General features: G+C 35.3%; 1 protein-coding gene across 1 annotated transcript in view; it reads right to left on the bottom strand.

The window, feature by feature from the left end:
• The window catches only part of LOC120624646 (protein Tob1), a 72,115-nt gene extending 56,634 nt beyond the window's left edge, over nucleotides 1–15,481 (bottom strand). The window contains exon 1 of the mRNA XM_039891303.1: nucleotides 15,235–15,481. The gene's annotated coding sequence lies outside the window, so the exon portion shown is untranslated. The remainder of the gene's footprint in view (nucleotides 1–15,234) is intronic.
• Nucleotides 15,482–21,781: the final 6,300 nt, after the last annotated feature.

Here is a 21,781-nt window from a genome sequence, read left to right on the forward strand (position 1 = left end):
GCCAATTCATCTGTAAGTCGAGTCGTAAGTCGATTTAGTACTCCGTTACGATGTATTGTAGAAGCCAACGAGTAGAGACTATTTATCACTCTAATCATCTATTATTTATCATTCATTCATCATGATATTCATTTCATTATTATTTATGTAAAAAGTGGTGATAGCCTAGTGGATGGGACTTCGACTTTTCTTTCGGGGGCCGAGTTCGAATGCACGCGTCTCTAACTTATCTAAGTTATTGTGTGTTTTAAAGCAATTAAAATATCACTTGCTTCAACGGTTAGGGAAAACATTCATACCTGAATTCTCTATAATGTTCTCAAAGGTGTTTGAAGTCCACCAATCCACTCTGGGACAGCGTGGTGAACGATGGCCTTAACCCCTTTTCATTGTGGAAGAATACCTGTGCTGTGCTTTGCTGAAGATAGACTGGGTCGGGCATTCTTTTAAATAAAATTCACATCTCAAATAGGTTGTTTCATACTATAGTTCTACAATATATTTTCTATTATTATGAAACTAAGTTAGTCATTAATTATTGAGTTAAACACTCAAACTAAGATATGTAGTAGGATGTCCAAGTACGCGGAAGCATTCGAAAGGTGCCTAAGAAAATTACCCTATTTTCAGTCTATTACTCTAAAGGAATTGCCAATTATCCACAGAGAAACTAAATTCAACATATTTCGACATTACCTTACGTTACTAATATATCGAAAATCCTTTCAACAGTGTAGGTGTTTGACAGACAAGCGTAACTATAACCGGGTCGGACCCGGATGGTTCTATCTTGAGCAGAAATATACATTCTAAAGAGGAAATATACAGGAACCAGGGTGGAGGTGTTTCAGGGCTATAGTTGATCATCAGGTATAACATGCGCGCAACGAGATAATTATTGCTACAATATTATCGTCTTATTTCTATTAGCTAAGACGAGATAATGGGAAGACATGGAAGGCACGTTAGAGGTACATATCCTAAAGACTACCAGGCTTCCTGTTTAGGTATTCTGTGTGACATATTGCTATGAACATCGTGTAATTATAATAAAGGATTGCTTAAATAATAGAAATGGCTGAATGTGTATCAACTGTAAGTATCTACCTGACAGAAAATTTGTGGGCATCTTTTTAGAGTCAGGTGCATTTGGAATTTAAGTTTTAAATATGCGAATTTAGTTAAAAAGGTAGTTAACATCGGCTTTTAAAAAATAACAATAATGAACGCTTTAGGGTAACTGAAAGACTATACGAAGAATATTTGAGATGATTGATACAAAAGTTCCCTAATCCGGCCCCGGCTCCCATGTGTTTAATGCTTTATTTGTTTTGAATTCATATTTCAGTCAATTCATGTTTCGCTAAACGGATGTATTTACGGATCCTCGGTTTATATTGGCATTGGCTTTGAAACCACTTCATTTCGTATAATGTCAGACTTGGCTCGTTTTCTCTCAACGTATTAATTACTGGGGCAAAGCTTTCAGAGCGGTGAAATGAATAGAAACGTAATAACACAGAAACGGTGATGAATTTTAATTAAATAACAATTTCGGGAGAACTCATTTACGTCTGGCTACAGAATTTAACGTTCTAATAAAATAAACCTATTTATCTTACTCGTACTGTTCTGTGCTTCAGAAAGCTAGCTTAGTAAAGCCTGTGTAAAAGGACCATAAAACATTTTTATTCTATAAATTATTGTGATAAAAATTAGCGAATAAGGGCGTTTTTTTATGTCTAGAATGTTTTCGAATCGATTTTAGATACACGAATGTGGTCAAAACTTTAGAACATGTTTTTAATTTGTGTCCATCGTTTCTTGACCGATCAGTGTGTTTTTTTTTCTTTGTCATATCCTATGGCGATAGCTTTTGTTGATGTTGACCAATTTCTTACAATTGCTTAAAAAAAGGTGCAATATGAGTAAACAAAAAATCGATTTCCAAAGCGACTATCCAAACTACGGAGTAAATAATTAACTTTGTTTGATTACATTTTTTTATAGAGACATACGACACGAAACGATCGAAAACATCTAGGTATTTTATACGTGTACTTCGTCTTCTACATAATATTATGTTGATGATGGTCGATTATAATTAAAATTCAGCACACGTTGTAATAGTGGTGATAGCCCAGTGGGTATATTCGACTTCACTTACGGGGGGCAGAGTTCAAATCCCAGCAAGCACCAGTGGCGTGCACTTCAAAAAACCCTGTGCACGCCACTGGCAAGCACGCACCTGTAACTTTCTAAGTTGTGTGCGTTTTAAGCAATTGAAATATCATTTGCTTCAACGGTGAAGGAAAACATCGTGTGGAAACCTGCCTTCCTAAGAGTTCACCGCAATGTTCTCAAAGGCGTGTAGTCCCCACCAATGTAGGCCTACATGTTAAGTGGACTACAGCCTGAACCTCTTATCATCGTGGGAGCAGACTCGTGTCTTGTAGTGAGCCGGCAAATGGGTTGATATGATGATGATTTTGATGACGTTGTTTACACTCGATACACAGCCAGTCACCATATCATCAGCATCAACAATATAAGCCCATTACCCCACAGGGTACGGTTTTACCCTCAGCCTGAGAAAGATTTACGCAGTACTCTACCACGCTAGCCGCGTATTGGTAGACATCACATACCTTAGCGATCGTTATGTAGAACTCTAAGGCATGCAATTGGCCTAACGATGTTTTCCTTCACTGTTTCAAGTGCTATTTTTTTTAAACTCATAACTCCAATAATTTAGTTGTACGTGCCAGGGAACTTGGTACCTCCGAGAGGATAGCCGAAGTTGTACCCACTAGGCTATCACCGCTTTGATAATGTTGATGATACTTTAAATTCAGCACAGTTGTTTTGAACTACAATCGATACAGAACAGTCAGTTTTTACGTAGCTATCATTTATCGATATAGTCGTGCTTTCATTCAGCAAATAGTTGTATAGCGTGCTTATCGGGGATCTGAAATAACGCAATGGTAACTTCGCCATCAGTATTTTGGTCACGTTACTAAATTGTATATATTTTTTTCACTTTCTTTGCGTAGGTACTCATATATTGCTCATGTTTTTATGGATATGTGAACAAAAGTGTACCTAACTGCATTTAATAATACTACTAGGACCCTGGGACCAGGAGTTGGAATGCACAAAATTTTACAAGATAATATAAGAATCAAAGAGGGAAATGGATTGGTCACCCACTAAGATATGGTGTATTTATCACGAATGTAAAGGGAAAGAAGGGAAGGGGTCGAACGAGACTGGGTCTGGTGGTAAAATAAAAAATAGGGACCCATAAAGAGCTGAAAGAGAGGGTTGGAAAGAGTCCACCCACAGGAGCTCTTAAGTTAAAGAAGAAGATTATGAGCACTGTGATTAGTTAATGCATCATTTGTTGAGATGAGAGAAGGGAAGTATGAATTTTTGCTCTTAGTCAGCCTGGCTTAGATCAGTGAGGATTATTTTTCTTTTATTCCGATGCATAATTAAATTATAAGTAAGTTATAAGTATTTGCTACTAGATTCGACTGCCCTATACTGTGCCACTGTGTGAGAGTAGCAATCGGGCGAGTGTAATTTTGTTTATTTTTTATTTATTTCATTTATTTTTATTATTTAAACTAATCAATACTAAGGAAAAATTTTAACTAATATACTATCAATCTATGGATGGAAACGTCAGAATTAAATGATTATTATTATTATTATTATTATAAAGCTTCTAAAATGTAAGCCAAGAAGCCCTGATAGACTTGTGGTTAGTACTTTAGCCTTCCTGTGGCGGGGACAGCGTTCGATCTCCGGCACGGCCCTCTACTTTTTCGAGTTACGAGTATGTGCTTTTTATGCAATTACATATCACTTGTTGAAACCTGCATACCTGAGAGTTCTTCATAATATTTGTAAGTCTACCAAAACACACTTGTTAGTGGTGGTGGACTACGTCTCAAGTTCTTCTACGACCGGTAAAGGGCCAAAGGGACAACTTCCAAAGATGAATGGTTGAACTTCGGTCCCGAGCACAGAACAGCCGCTCGGAGGAGCATCTTCAACAATAGTGTTGTGGTATCTACTACACGTACACACCCTGCCACAGAGTACTTTTTATAATCAGGCAGCCCCATCACAGAGTACTTTTTATATAAAGGTAGGCCCTGTTTTTGATGACATTGACATCACACTTGTCACATAACACGTCACATTTTTTTGTCTCAGACAACAGAAACAACATTGAAAGCAATTGGTAATGTACTTATCTTAGGTCTTTGTCGCGGAACATAAATAAAAAAAATCTACCTTGAATTTTACGATGGACTCATTCATTTTATAAATTGAGGAAATATCAATCAACCCGCAGAAAGGACATCAAGAATATCTTAAGAAGACTTTTCGTTCCTAAGGAAAAAAGGTATTATTTTCCCTTGAAAAACTGAAAAGGAGAGTGGAAGGAAAAAGCCTCGAGTAATGCGATTGCGTGAGGTAAGGGAATAGGCCAAAAGGAAAGGGCATTGATTAATGGCACTCAATTATTAACGGCAGAATAAGTTTTTAGGAACAGATTAATGATACATAATATACTTATCTAATGTAGCTATCTAACTCAACTTGTCTATATTATTTCGAAAACTTGTTTTAATATTTATGCTTAGTATCATCATATCAACCCATTACCGGCCCACTTCAGGGCACGGGTCCCCTCCCACGATGAGTAGGGGTTAACGCCCTACTCATTTTGGGCCTTTGTCCACCACGCTGGCCCAGGGCGGATTGGTGGACTCTACACATCTTTGAGAACATTATAGAGAACTCTCAGGCATGCAGGTTTCCTCATGATGTTTTCCTTTAGCGTTGAAGCAAGTGATATTTAAATTACTTAAAACGCACATAACTAAGAAAAGTTATAGGTAATTGGAGGCTGGGATTCGAAGCTCCTACCCTCTTGTCTATAGCCCACTTACATAGACACAAAAAACAGTGACCCAGTTAATCTGTCGATTCTAAAGCACGAAGCATTGTTAAAAAATGAAACAAAAAAAAAATTAATGATGTATAAAAATCATCCCATATCGAGTGTAAACGGTAGTGTACTTGTAGTGGAAGTTTTTGTATTTGTATCTATATATAATTAATGGTTTCGGTACACTGACGCGTGGAAAACCGAGATTGGGTGCCATACCCAAAACAGATAAGCCCGCTACCATCTTAGACTGCATCATGACTTTTCACTAGGTGAGATTACAGCCCAGGCCTAACTTGCAGAGGAATAAAAAAAAAACTGAAATAGTTAAAATGTAATAAGATTTTTTAATAACCATTTGACCACCAGGAATTTTGTATATTATTAAGTTCTTTACAATTGGTACAACAATGACACATTTCACTGGACAATATTACCGGTATCATTGCCTTCTACTATTATACTATAAAATGCGTATCAAATACGTACCTACGTAATATGTACACTTGTGGTAACAATTGATTTTCGGTAAGAACCTTCACTGCACCTTGACACCGATACGTGGTCTAATCACTTCGAATACCTACGCTTAGTGAATAATTGTGAGTGCGAACGTCCGTTAACCTACTGAACTGTAAGGATTTTACCTACTTCCATTATCCTAAGCATTTATAATATTACCCACACCTTCACCACGTATATTAATCGCTTGTCATCATGAGAAGTAGGGTTTTTGCGCTAAGAATTGTTGCAATGCCGTGTTCCGGGCTGAAGGGCGTGATTGCGGGTGTAATTACTGTCACATAAGGCTTCACACCTGCATATTCTGTTGATGGAAACAGGACGGCTTGTTACGAGTCGTGGTCCTTGCATGCTCTGTTTATAGGCAACGGTTTTTAGCTTAACATCAGGTGGGCCTTCTGTGTGGTCCGAAATCTATACTTATAATAAAATTGTAACTGGAAGATTTATTTACATTTAATATATTTTTAAAATTTTGACCAGGAGATGTTTTACAAACGACACTGTCCAAAACTGATTTTTATTTAATTTTTTTCTGTCTATCTATCTGTCTGTCTGTCTGTCTGTCTGTCTGTCTGTCTGTCTGTCTGTCTGTTCAGGCATCACGTGAAAACTACTGGACGGATCTAAATAAAATTTGGTATAGGGGTATAACTACTAGTAACGGATATTTTTTATCCCAATAAACAATAAGTTTCCTTCGGGGAAATGGGATGAAATTTTTTATCGATTTTACTTTATAGCTCCGTTAAATTTGAACCGATTTTAATAATTCTTTTTTAAGTAAGAATATAGATAAAAGTAAGAAGTCTCAACTAAGTGGCATCTAGGGTAAGAAGATTCGGTCTCCGGGACCGAGTTCGATTCCCGGCACGCCCTCTTACTTATCGGAGTTATGTGCGTTTTTAATTTATAATATTTTTTTTATTTCAAAATTAAAATATCTCTTGCTTCAACGATCCAATCCTTTCATTTATATGACCATTTTCATGCGATATGTAGGTCGACGAAAGTGGTTTATTTTAACTAAAATATGCTTTGTCTGTGTTTATATTAACCCAAACTGCTGTTATTTTTCAACGAAGCTACTAATTGCTATTCACTGATTGCCATCTGACCTTTGCGATTCGTTTGAGGTGAACTTGAAGTTCATATACCACTTATGTCATTAACGTTAGAATATAACGATATAAGTTAACCGGATACTCTTGTACAGTATCAATCGTTAGTAGCCCTATGAAAAAGTTATGGATAAATGTAACGTATGAAGGTTAACGCACAAGAGTCCAAGACGTTTGCTACGAGTAGTATCGCGTTAACTCGAACCATAATAGCCAGTATAGTATGTCTCTAACATTAATTAATTATAGTAATTAATTTAAAGAATACATTTTTTTTAAGACAACGGATTGGTGCAGTGGACAGTGACTATGCTTTGTGTGTCCAAGGTTGCGGGTGCGATTCACACAACTGGAAAATGTTTGTGTGATGAACATGAATGTTTTTCAGTGTCTGGCTGTTTTTCTGTATAATAAGTATTTATGTATAGATATTATTCACAAGCTGAACTTACTTCGGGGCTGGTTGGCTATGTGTGCACTGTCGTAGCATATTTATTTATTAATTTATTTATTTTATTGATCTTACATTTATTTATTTATTTATTAGCTTTTCAAGGGAAACAAACAGTATAATTATACATAAAAGTAATGCCGTATTTTTGTATCACATAGACCAATGAAGTTTCCACAACTTGGTTATACATATAACACGATAACATTAACCACAATTGCTTAGGAGTAAGTACCTAGCAAGCAATTATTATACAAAAAAAAAGAAAAAATAATAATAATGTAATTAAAACAAAAATGAAAAACAAAAACTTTAAAGCTATAGTACTTATTTTGTACATAATAAATTTTCTAAACGTGCCAATTTTGACATGAAAAATGTTCGTCTCACAATATTTGTTGTTAAAAACATTGCACGCACGAGATAAAAAGTTATTCTTTATTAGCTTGTCTTCCATCTAGCCCACGCAAAGGGAGGTTTACGCCTTGCATTTAACCTACGACATGCAAAATCGATATTACTTATCGATATTACATGATCTGTGTACGTTGTGTAACTGTAAGGTAGATTCGGCATCAGCAAAAGTATGTGTGCAATTTTTTTAAATTTAGCTAGGAAACTGTATGAGCACGTAGGTAATCGCGTATTCCTGAAAATTTACAGTAAATAATTTATAATTTTAATTAATAAATATCGTGCTATGAATTGGTTGCCAAAAATAATTCGATTAACCACGGAAATTCTAGTTTAAAATAATTAATTGCTTAATTCAACCAGTTTGCACAAAATAAATTAAAAATTACAATTTAAGCATAATTCATTCGGTTTATCACAGAATTTACTATAAATATTCATAAATTAAAATTATTTACTGCTGAATCTTACCTCTAAATTATTATGATAAACGCATTACCAACTTTTTTTATAAAAGTAGGTCAATAATATGTAAATTCCTGTAAAGTCTATTTTTTACCTGTTCCGTTACTTTTTAGAGGAAAAGTTTCTTTTAAGTTTTTTAGAAAACAATAAAACAAACTTTCATAAAGAAAATCTCTTTCTATTTTGTGTGTCGGTTCTTTATCCAACATTTTTTTGTTATATTAAAACCAAGAAATTGTAATGAAAAGTTTGTAGATGTAGAAAGAGATCATGTAGATTATAAGACAATGTTTGAAAAAATGGAGTTTAGTTATTGCAGTTACCATAACAATGTTGAATATTGACGGATATTTAAGTTTAAAAACATTATTTGCTTGACCTAACCTCCTAATTAGTAAACGCATGTAACACTGCGCCAAATAGATCACACTAGTCTTCGGAATATTATTACGTTACAATATATCAATGTATGGAAAAACCAAGTGACCCAGATAAATCGCTGGATATGGGTCACGAATGTTAAGCTGGGCTTATTTAACACGCTTAACATGTTGATTAATGTTACAATTTGAGTTGGGTAGGATTTGACTAAAGATCAATATCATGATTAATATACGCATATTCGGAAATGAATGAATGAATGAATGAATACACTTTTATTGTACACCAAAGAAACAAAAAGTAGTTACAAAGATATAAATACAATCAAGAGAGTACAATTTGGTGGCCTTATCGCTACATAGCGATTTCTTCTAGGCAACCAATGGCGTAAAAGGAAAAAACGTAGAAAAGAGGTAGGTGGTGCAATAAATAAGATTTAAAAATTATACAAATATATAAATATAAATAAAATATATATATATATAAAAATATAAATGCTACAAATGAACAGAATATAATAGTGATAGCCTTCTGTTTTGGACTGCAGTCCTTTTAGGAGTTCCGAGCTCTTACGTCCTAAGTTAATAATCCAGCTGATCTAAAATCTTCAGATCTAACATTGAATTTAGTGGAGTCATATATACAGGGAAGAGTTGTAAAAAGATAGCACTACGAAAATCATTCCGCGATCTAAAGATTTTAGTTTAGATTGATTTATGGACAGTAAACATTTTGATTTTGATTAGCGATGTATTCAAATAACTTATCAAACATTTCATCATGCTGATAATGATACAAAATCGGTCGTTTTTAGGTTTAGCAATTTATGTCATAGAGACATGTTTTTTTAATACACCTCATAACAAAACAAGGATAAATTACTTACATATATTTAAATGTAACATAATATGTTAGTCAGTAATCTATATACCTAAGTTATATAGGAGTTTAAAGCGATTACGTTTCGTAGCAATAGGTTTATGCGATAAGAATCCAATAAATACTTTACTGCGCTGAAGAGAAAAAACTATTATTAAAACCGCTGCCATAAATATTGCTTTTTTATATGAATAGCGAGCAAACTAGCAGGCCGGTAACTTGTACCTTGTTCATGGGAATTGTATCCTCGCGTTCGTAGATTCGCTTTTGTATATCGAAAACTATAATGTCAAAGGCATAGTCGTTTATCTGTGTAAAATTAATTTATTATTAAAATATATTTTATTATATAAAACATCAACAGTCTGTATAAGAGTAGGAGGAATATTGCGTTAATACAAAGTGTTTACGGAATTTTTTACTCTTACGTACTATAACATACAAAGAAAGCCATATTAATATAACCTGAACCTGACCTGCGCTGCGTGAACTAGATCATGAATAAGAGCCCTTAAGAGGTTCTGAACTTATTTCAACAAAAACCCTATATGAATACAGACGCTTGTATATTTCAGTAATATGAATTTCACTCCGTATAGTTTGAAGTTAAAAAAAAGCCCTAAAACGCCCTACGGAACCCTAAAAAGATCTATTTTATACACAAACACACGCACACACAAACATACACACGAACACGCATGCTAATTTTGTATATTAAGTAGGTGTAATTAATATAAACAACTGAATTTCTGTATAACATGTCTACTATCCTTTTGTATATCATTGTATATCTTGTTTTGTTTGTATACCTACCTTTCTTTTATTGTAATTTGTTTAGTTTATTTTAATTGTAATGGAAGAGCGGAGTATACAGGCGTAGTAATACTACTATTAAAAGAAGACTTCAGCGATATATGGATACCACTTTGTTTCTTACCGATTTTTTTTTTATTATTAAAGACGTAAGTTAAGGTCTAATAAATCAATCAATTATTCAACGTCTAATTACTAAACCTGCCGATATTATCAGAACACGAAAATACGCAACGTAGTTCTTAAATAATCAAACTTATTTAGTACTCAAGGGTGTTGTTTTTTGAATAATTTAGGCTAAGTTTTAATTAAGTTTCCAACACAAAGAAAAGTTTCAGTTTTTAATTAGTTATTAGTAGTGTTTATCTTTTCTGTTGCTGTAGTTGTAATTATAATGTAAGATGTTTGAATATGCTTAAGAAATCAAGAATTAAAAAGATAATATTCTCCTTATTGTGGGAATATATAAGGTAATTTATTTAACTACTAGCGTACCCAGCCCGCCTCGCCGGGCTAGATTTTGCTTTATTTTATTTAAACAATAAACTTACATCATTAAATTTTTAATTTAAGTCTCATAATCAATTAAATCATTTATTTCTCTCCGTATTCATTCTCTTCTATTCTCTTCTCGAGCGGGTGAAGATCATTATCTACACCCATGTACACCCAACAATAGAATATCATCATAGTAAATAAAAGCTGTATTTGACAGTTTGACAGTTCAAAAATAGGAGTACTCCGATCGTCACCAAACTTTACAGGATTACTCGCCAGGTCAATCCGGAGATTCCCTGAAAGCTTCATTGAAATCGGTCCAGCCGTTTCGGAGCCTATACGGAACATACCAACACACTTTCTCTTTTATATATATAGATTCTAATAAGTGATATTGTATATTAAGCTATCCGTCCCAGTGCTGGACACAAGCACCTTCTGTCAAAGGATAGAGAGATGTAGAGCATAGACCTCCGAGACGGAGAAGTGACAAATTTGATTTCATGCGAAATAGGATGTAAGTTAAATAAAACTAAGCATTCAAAAAAAAACATCGATTTTCGTTCTGATTTGAGTTGTAAAAATAAAAATACGCGTCAATGTGAAAACCTTTTTTAAAGTCGTCTAAAACTAACTGCTTCGCTTGTTTATAAACAGTAATTCATCTAAGAAATATATTTCAATCAGATTACTAGTACACTGAATACAGTAACTTATAACAACAAAAGTTGGTCCAAGCATTATAACCCAAGAGCTGGCCGCTTATAGAATAAGCCTTGCGATCCCGAGGGAAATAGCGTCAGCTTGTTCAGCACCTTGGCTGGCGTATATTTTTTGTAACAGATGATATATTCAGTGATTAATATTGTGTTAAACTTCTTTAAAACCCCTGTAATTTGAAATTCGATGAAACCAACATGTGACACGATATACAAACATATAAATGTTTAGGATTGAGTCGGTGAGTGAATGAGATAGTATTACGCTACAAAATGTTTTAGTTACCACGGAAACTGTAATTTTATAATAACATAATTATAATAGAGAGATTGAGATGAATATAGAGTATCAGGGGTAATATAGGGAGGTTTCTTTTTAGAAGTTTTAATTCTGCCGTGTGTGTAATTAACCAGATTTTTATAATAAAAGTTACTGTAATAGTTGGCTTGAGACTCTTTTTATAATTCTTTTAAAAGTAGTTGCAAACAATTCTACAATAAAACACCCATTGACATTTTGGAGATGTCTCTTAAAAAGTTCAAAGTTTGTATTAAACCTAAGCTTACAGAAAAGTCCTTTTATAGATATAAAAGCTTGGGTATGAATTATTGCTCTAATTAGGTTGCTCTTCTATTCATTTTAAATGACAATGTGAGATGGTGATAACAAAAAATAAGCATCCGACTAAGTTTGTTGTGGGCTTCTTAAACCTGGACGGACTGTTTTAAGTTTACGAATATGGTTATCGCCATCACTTACTACTGTGTACCTCTCATGAAATGTACGTATCAAAAGTGCCACCTTTGGGCCTATTTGAATAAGGATATTTTTGACTTTGACTCATTACTGAAATTTAATAAAAGTTTATAAGTAAGTCAGTTAATTCATGATAGTATATCTCTATCTTATAAATTGTGGGGCCTGAAGTGATTGTTACGTAAATGCATGATGGATTAAACTCGCGAATGTAGAGCAAGGGTTAAATACAAGTATGAAGGTAACCCATTTCTGTGGGGCATTACGGTAGTAGATGCACATTTTAGAAATAACAGTTCGCTGTTATGACACTGAGGCAAATAAGAAAAGTTGCAACTGTAAAGTCGAGAATATTTATGTCATGTAATGCGTAGAGAATGTTAAATATTAATGTGGAAGTACAAAAAAGTAGAGGAAGGCAAAAAATATATGGATGGATTATAGAGAAGACATGTTGTGCCCCACTTAGCGTGGGATAAGGGCGAGTATAAGAAAGTTGAGAGTATCTTTACATATTATAAAACAATGTCTCCCGCAGACGTCTATCTAGGCGCGAAAAACAAAAAAACTACCGAACGGATTTTCATACGGTTTTCACTAATGAACAGAGTGATAGCTCATGCATGTAAATTTTGTTATTGTTTTCTGTAAATTGGCTGAAATATATCGGTGTTTTTTAAAGATGGCATACCGTCTTGGAGCCAGAGGTCTCTGCTTCCATAGAAATAAAGAAAAAAATAAAAAGTTTTTTAATTAAACCTATTTATTGACGACAATAAATAGTCGTCAATAAACATGTCGTCGTCTAACCCTGCATTCTGCGTCCAAGGCCGTAAGTTCGATTCCCACAACTAAATTGATGTATGTGTGATGAACATAAATATTTTTCAGTATCTGAGTGTTTGTATGTATATTATAAGTTCTTTGTATATTATTCATAAAAACATTCTTCAGTCATCTAAGTACCCATAACACAAGCTACGCTTAATTTGGGGCTAGATGGCGATGTGTGAATTGTCGTAGTATATTTATTTATTAATTTTTAAGTTATTTAAAATATTAGTATCTCATAAATAATAGTCAGAGACAATACAAAATAGAGAAAATAGAGGCAACACAATATAATTAGTACACGCTAGAAACAAGTGTTGGGACGAAAAAAAATAGGAACATATGGCTTGAATTATTCAAGCTATTCAAATGGCGGGCACAACGATCTAGATAAAAATGTATTAATAGTTAGGGTTAGTTTTAATAATAACCGTGACAGGCGGTTGCACGTGTTTGCCGACGCACTGAAGGCTGACTTCGGATTTGCAACGAAACTCAAATTTTCAATTATGCAAATAAAGATTTTATTTGATTTTGTCACCAATTTTATCTTATAAAACCATGTTCCATGCTACAAAAATATAATATAAATAACTTAATAACCACATATATGTGAGAAAAATAAAATATATATATCAAAATTGACAACTTTTTTAATCATAGATAATGTAACAATAAAACTAATAACAAAACTAATTATTGTAAAGGTCATGACGTGAAATGATGGCAAGAATGCTGACTGCATTTCCCCCATGCAGCCAGGCTGATTCTTTTGTCAATCAACCGCGGTGCCTCTAGGTTTTTTTTTCGATTAGACTCCATGGCCCCAGGGTCACCACGATTAAACAAATTAAATAGTCATTTACAAATAAAGTTAACAAATATAGAGTAAGCTAAAATATCATTCTGCACATACAACACAATAATTTAAACCTATTACATTTAAGATATTAGATAAATATTTAAAACTGACGAAGCAAAAGTCATTCTGCAATTTTACTCTGAATTACGGCGGATGTGCGTAATTTTTTTTGAAAATCTAATATAAATCTAATATAAATTTTTGTATATAAATAAAAATAAATATACTACGACAATACACACAAGCTTGTGTTATGGGTAGTAATATACAATGAATACTTATAAAATATATATTTACACCCAGACACTGGAAAATATTCCTGTTCATCACACAAACATTTTCCAGTTGTGGGAATCGAACCCACCGCCTTGGACTCAGAAAGCAGGGTGGCCCATTGCGCCAATCGGCGGTCATATAACTACTGATTTGGATATAAATGCGGCTGAAACTCTACCACTATCGCATTTAAAGCATTCCGCTTCTTTAATGACATCAAATGACACTAGAAACGGAACATGGAAATTTTACGAACGTACGTAGATACGAGTTTTCTGCGAAATCAGATACTGAGATCCCCGAATTCATTAGAGACAAAACTTCAGGATTGTCGAAATTATGATATTTCCATATTACAGTTACGAGATTTTATGCTATCTAGAATAGTTAAAGTTAAGATTTACGTAGTTTAAGGTGAGATGATTAGATAAAGATAAGCCTTTATACGCTTTTTCAGTCATGCCAACGTTGTTTTATCAAGATATTTTTAACGTAGTAGAAGATGCGATGATTAAGTACATATGTTTTGATATATATTGTAGCATTTAACAGAATCAATGCGATATAAATTAAACAGTTGACGCGTAGTCTGAATGAATAGCTATCTGAACGAGTGCCAGATTGCGTACAGCGTAACGCAATTGCGATATTTAGATCGTTAATGCCTGTAGGTCACGATCAAGACTCTATGTTTTGTATCAACAATATTCAAACTACTTTATCAAAACGCAAAATAACAATTCATAGGTGTTAATTGAAAGTCACTGTCAGTTTTGCCATTAAAAATGAGGAGAAGGATTCAAAGGCTATACCGAATATCACTTCACACATTAATTGTGCACTATACGAATTCTGTAAATGCTTTAGCAATTAAACAAAAAATGGTTTTTGCAAAGTGAAAGCGATGCACTGAGGGTGCTATATCAAGAATAGTATATAATATAAGTTGAGTATAATGTATGTGTAGTGTAGTACCTATAATAGAAGAAAAAATATGACACGTTGCATCGTGGACATGTAAACCGCAACCTTGGTCACAGCGCGTTATCGCATTACATATTCTAAGCGTGCTCTAAAGATCGTGAAACCATGAAAGCGATTCGTTTTCCTCTCAGGCCGCCGTAGATAACGAATTGTCTAAGATTCGCACAATAGATCAAACTACAAACGTAAACTCTAACGCAAACAGAAGCGGCCTTGAACGCTAAGCAGATCGTTCGAAAATACGCGGCGCGTGGAAATAGCAGTGATGAAAATACGAGCACGTGATACGTACCTCGTAGAGCCGTGTAGTGAAAATCGATGCTTGCCACTCGGCGACCGGCGGCTGACTGAGCCAGTGTGTCAGCGGAACGCGCCCCACCCGAGCCTTCAATCACAACTGGGAGATGTTAAAAAAAATCACGACACTTAAAAAAAAATATTTTTTTTTTGTTGGACACAGGATTTGCCGATGAGGTGTTTTGTGAAGTGTTTGATTGTTCGCGGACGCGAGTCGCGACCGACGCGTACGTGCTCTTCGGAGTAGGGCAGCGGACTGATCGGAGCGAGGCACAGGCAGCCAGCGAGTCGCCCCCCTCTCTATCCCCTCCCCCCCGTAGTGACGTCGTGATGGTGGAAATTAGCAGCTTCCCGAGCGAGGGTCGTCGGATGTAGGTCACGGGGACTGGGCTGCACTTGCCCACTCTACCGTGCTGATACACTTGACAAGTTTAAGGACGTTACCGTAAGATTGGGCGCGTGCAATCGTAGGAGCTACGGTGTCGTAGCTAAAGGGTTACGAAGGCGACTGTCTGTTATAACCATAAAATCTCCTATGTCTTTGTGCTGAATGATATGGAACATATTTCGCGATAATTTAATTCTAGAATGAGACTTTCTTCATTATTTTATAATCTTGATATATAACCAGGTCAACTTAATAATAGTGATAGTAAAACTTCTTTTGATTGAGCTCGTCCGGGAAAGTACTACCGACCGCCATGCTTATTTTTACCAAGTTGCATTGTGGCAATGCTGTACTCAAGTCTGAAGGGCGTGGTTGCCAGTATAATGACAAGCACATGAGGCTAACACCTGCGTCTCAGGTCGATGGGCACAGGGAGGGCACGTTGCGAGACGTGTTCGTTGCATGCCCTGCGAAATGTTGCTCTGATTATAGACGATTGTTTTCCTCTTACCGTCAGGTGGATCATCAGCTTGATTCTTCAATTATTCTTCTTCTTCCGACCAAGTATAAAGACAAGCCCAGGGAAGGCATGGGCTTATCTTTATACTTGGTCGGCCGGAACCTTCCGTTGTACGTCTGTATGTCTTCAATTATTATTACTTTGAAAAAGTCAGCTTTGAGTTCTATATACTATATTCCTTGGCAAGGGATAAACAATGCAATTCTGAGAACCGTACTGCGATTCGATAAAAATATGCAAATAATATTATATTTGTTCATCACCAATATTTTAATATGCAGTTTCATAGGCTGTTTCGTCTTATAACTTTCATAAAATATTTGTTTGTTTTACCAATAATTGCTTATAAAAAACAAAAAATACCACTTGTCAACATCATTCCCAGAACATCTGGGTTTTGCCGAATGGAAAATTGGGATAATTTTTCTAAGTTATAAGTGTAAAAAAAACCTCTATTTATAATATTTTCGAATAGAATTCGAATAATTTAACCATATGACTGTGAAAAAATCAGAAACAACCGTTTTTCGAGTATCGCGATTTAATTAGAGTGTGCCGAAGAGACTTTTCTTTTATAAAACTACACTAAAATGTATTATCCTTGTAAAAGTTTCTGCATAATGTAGTAATGAAGATTGTAACTATAATTGATAACTACAATCATAAAATAAATTGAGACAACCTTGGTGGCGCAATAGTGAGGCTATGAATGGGAGGTCTCGGATTCGGAAATTTATAATGGCTGCATGTTATTTTATCCGTACTGATGGGAAGTTACCGACAAGCAATCCGTGGAAACCGATTAGTGGTTTGGGATTGATATAACTGCAAGATACCTAAGAGGTAACCCTGCTACCATATAGAATTGGATCAACTGGTGATAAGACCATGGGAGATTGCAGGCAAAGGTAACTTGTAGAGGAAAAAAAAGAAAGTAGTTTGGAACTGTAAATCTAGTTCAATATTGATCAAAGTTTTCTTAACAATGAAATCTTTTATGTTAGGTTTATTTTTAAAAAGCGCTATCGCTTTATTTAGTTTCAGAATAACAGCAACAGAGAGTTGGTAATGATATATAAAATCGTAATATATGGTTAAAAGCTTTTATGCCTTTAAGCGTACCATTTATTTAAATGAAAATATGCGCATTTGGTATCTTTTCAAATTTGCTTCGTATTCGAATTTTATAGACGCAAGAAATATGTTATTTTTCTTTCAAATTAATAAACAAGTATATTATAGTCAGTCATAGTTACAATAAATATGAGTATACCGTTTTGTTTGCATTTTTAGGTATTTTTTTTAGAGCATTCAAAATTGTGGACTTTCAAGTTAGCGTGGTAATCCTATATTTTATACACCCAACAAAATAAGTACTCCAACCTCATGCGATCCGAACACCTTGGATTAAATAAGTTATTATAATCTAAGTACTTACATTGTTGCTTATTATGGGCCTCATAAGAAGGGTCAGAGTCACTCAGTGGGCAATAGAGAGAGCTATGGAAAGAAAAGAAATGAGGTGATCCGTAGAAGAACTAGACTAAACGATATAGCTCAAAGCTCAAGTAGCAAAGGATAGCTTGGATCGGTGGACGTTGGGGTCCGAATGTGTTGGAATGGCGACCCCGCTCTGAAAACTAGATGTAATATGTATATTTTTGAGGCCTTCTCTGTCGCAGTGGTGAGCGCTGCGGTTTTTACTTTGAGGTCACAGGTTCGACCCCTAGCAGGGGCAAAAAGGGAAATAATAATTTCTGTTTTTTTTTCGCTGTCTAGTCTGGTAGAACGGGTGAGGGGTTTGAGTTGAATATATCTGCCATACCCCTAACAGGTTTGCATTAGACTGCATCATCACTTAACAGCACTTAGATTGCAGTCAAGGGTGAACTTGTGGTGATCCCCGGGCGTCAAACAATGCCAACAAGAAGTATATGCCGTGGTGGTTTTAGTTTGGGGGGACGTGGTGGACCCACATAACCTCCGTCCTGCCTAATGGTCGCAGGAAGGAATAAAGCTTTTCCACCACGCCAAAAAAGGGTGAACATGTAGTAAATTTTTTTTTAAACCTCAAAATAAAATCACACGTCGATTCATGAGTTTGAAAGAACAAGAGTGTCAGTACATTAATAACTTTTAGCAAAGTTAAATCTTATCTGCTGTATCTTTTCCATTTCCCATTTCAATTATGTTTAAAGGCTCACAGAAGAGCAGTGAATGACTGAACAAAATTTGAAATTCTCTTTACTTTTCGCCTGCAATTAAGTTAAGCGATTTTTCGTGGCTTTTAGCGTAACAGCTTAGCCCTTCAGCTTATCGCAAATTTAAATCGCTCATTACACAAGGCCGTAAAAAGAATATGAAATGGGTAAACAAAATCTCCCTGTTTATATATATATTATAGGCTTGAATATTTATCCACTACTGGGTACATGCAGATTTAATCGATATCAGTATGTTGCATATTGAAATGCAGTTTGTAATTTATTTTTTCTGCAATATTTTAAGCATGCTAATCCTTAATACAAAAATACCAATAAATTAAATATTATATTTTTGATAATATTAAAGTCTGTAAAAACCCGCACTTGGATAAATAAGTACTTACTAAAAAAACTTAGACAACCAAAATACTCAGTAATTTCTACATTTAAAGTATTTTTTGTTTTATGAAAGCTTTATTTTATAATTAAGGAAAGCATACTTCTAATAATATCGTTAGAGGTACATGTGACATTTATAGTTATCGAGAAAATTTTACTGTATGTTTATTTTTTTTTGTCACTGCTCTTAGCACCACCCAGGGCCGCGTGCAGGGCTTAAAGGTTACGGGAACAGATATAGTTAAATAAATAAATAAATAAATATACTACGGCAATACACACATCGCCATCTAGCCCCAAAGTAAGCGTAGCTTGTGTTATGGGTACTAAGATAGCTGATGAATATTTTATTTTTATGAATATAATACACATAAATACTTATAATATACAGATAAACACCGAGACACTGAAAAACATTCATATTCGTCTCACAAACATTTTCCAGTTGTGGGAATCGAACCCACGACCTTGGACTCAGAAAGCAGGGTCGCTGCCCACTGCGCCACTCGGCCGTCGAATCGGCCTTAAGTTGAGCAGTTTATGCCCCTCACTTATTGTATATATCAAGATATCCCATTCAACTAGGCTACTCCGGGAGTGTTCGCCCATAATAACCAATTTGTTGAAGGGACGGCTGCCTTTAAGACCGTTGTATTCTTGGATGGAACTCCTTGGATGGAACAAAAAACCTATGTACAGCAGTTGTATGTAATGTAGATATTAAACCAGACTGCGCAGACGTGTTGGTGATCGCAGTAGGTGTTTGTAGTGCTGCCCGTTTTCCGTTATAATCCCTTAGTCACTTCGTACGATACCCGACAGAACAGGAGGAGGTGGCGATAACTGTATTCTGATCTGCCGACACCACAAGACACGTTTATTTGAGTAATTAATCCCTACTAATATTATAAATGTCAATGTAAGTTTATTTGTTATGCTTTCACGCAAAAACTACTTAATCGATCCTCATGAAACTTTGTACACATATTCTTGGAAGTGTTAGAAGTAATATAGGATACTTTTTATCCCGACATTAAGCTCGGTTCCTTTGGGAGAGGGGATGAGTGTTTGACGATTTTACACCATAACTCCGAAATTATAACCGATTTGAATAATTATTGTTGTACTATAGAGGTTATAATATGTGTTTAATTTTGCCCAAACTGTGGTTGAACCGAACTTCTCAGCGGACGGCAGCAAACCCCTCATTTAAGGCAATACTGTATAATTTTTTTTTTTAGAACTACAACTAAATTTAATGCCACATCAAAAAAACTAAATCAAACGCAGACGAAGTCGCGGGCAACAGCTAGTAAACTTATATATATTTTTTATACTTGTATGAAGAACTCGAATTTTTATTTGATACATATTAAGTCAATTAGATCAATTATTTTTATCTCTAAAATATAATTTTTATTAATACATAACTATAACCTAAAATAAACTATTTAAAAACTAAATAAAATCTAAAACGTCCTCGAAACCACCGCAGCGAGGCACAGTTACTAAGATGCTGGCAGCATTGCCCCTTTGGATGGCCAAACTAATTCGTTGGCCAAGGTATCTACCCGCTCTAGGATCACCGGTAGACTCGATAACCCTTTTCGATAATTCTTTAAAAAGGGCTCTTGCCTCCGGACCCCACGGTCCCAAAGTCTCTACTCCAAAAGGCACAAAAATGAAGCTGCTATCCAGGTTTTCATATTTACGCCTCTTGGCCTGCTCGGCACTGGAAGCAGCCGCACCTACCATTGACGAGGTGGCCGGGATGTGTGATGCAGCTATCAACACAAGTTGCATCCCACAGAAGTGACCTTCCAAGCCTCCAAGGTATGAGCGTCATACCATCAGGTCTCTTGCCATCGCTCCGCGCCAAACCAATAGGTTCTAATACAGCTGAATATTTATTAATAATAATATTTATTATTATTAAATATTTTTTTATTATTTTTTTAAATATTATTTTGACGACCTTCCTGGCGCAAGGTTGAGCGCTGTGCTAATTTAAGTAGGAGTAGGAGGTCCCGGGTTCGATTCACGGCATGGGCGATTGGGGAATTTATTATATTATTATTATTAAACTCTTTATTTGTATACCACAACATTAACATATTTAAAATATAACAAAAACAGAAACATATCGAAAGAAGTAGTAATACAAAAGGCGGCCTTATCGCTTAATAGCGATCTCTGCCAGGCAACCTTAGAATTAGAAAAAAAAAGAAGAGGAGAATAGACTGCTGGTGGTACAAATATTAAAATACATACATGCGAATAACTACATGCTAATACATAAACTAGTATATCTGAATTTTCTCTGATCTGGTCTGGTGGGATTCTTTGGTAATTAGTTACCACCCTACCGACAAAGACGTGCCACTAAGCGGTTTAGTAGTCCGGTGCGATGTCGTGTAGAAACCGGTTAGGGGCATGACTACCATATTCCCTACCAGGTTAGCCCACTCCCATCATAGACTGCATCAACTTTTACCACCAGGTGGGATTGCAGTCAATGGCTAACCTGTAGTGGAATAGAACTAAAAACATTAAAAAAAAAAAAAGAAAGTGGACAAATGACACTACAGACATCGCTATCTAGCCCCAAAGTAAGCGTAGCTTGTGTTATGGGTACTAAGGTGAGTGACGAATATTTTTATGAATAACATACATAAATACTTATAATATACATATAAACACCCAGACACTGAAAAACATTCATGTTCATCACACAAACATTTTCCAGTTGTGGGAATCGAACCCACGGCCTTGGACTCAGAAAGCAGGGTCGCTGCCCACTGCGCCAATCGGCCGTCGAAACATCGACATTGCATACTTCTGTCAATACTTTATAGAGCTACCGACATATTGAACTTAGAATACCCATACAAATTGTACCTACCTATTATCTTGTGGGATTTCATTAATGACGCTGTGACAATGCTACTCCACGTATTGCTTTGAAGTAATAACAGAAAATTATGCTAAACAATGATGGTCGGGCGACCTCGCTTAACCGTCATGACCAATA

The sequence above is a fragment of the Pararge aegeria genome, chromosome 6 (genome assembly GCF_905163445.1).
Source record: "Pararge aegeria chromosome 6, ilParAegt1.1, whole genome shotgun sequence".
NCBI classification, from domain to species: domain Eukaryota; kingdom Metazoa; phylum Arthropoda; class Insecta; order Lepidoptera; family Nymphalidae; genus Pararge; species Pararge aegeria.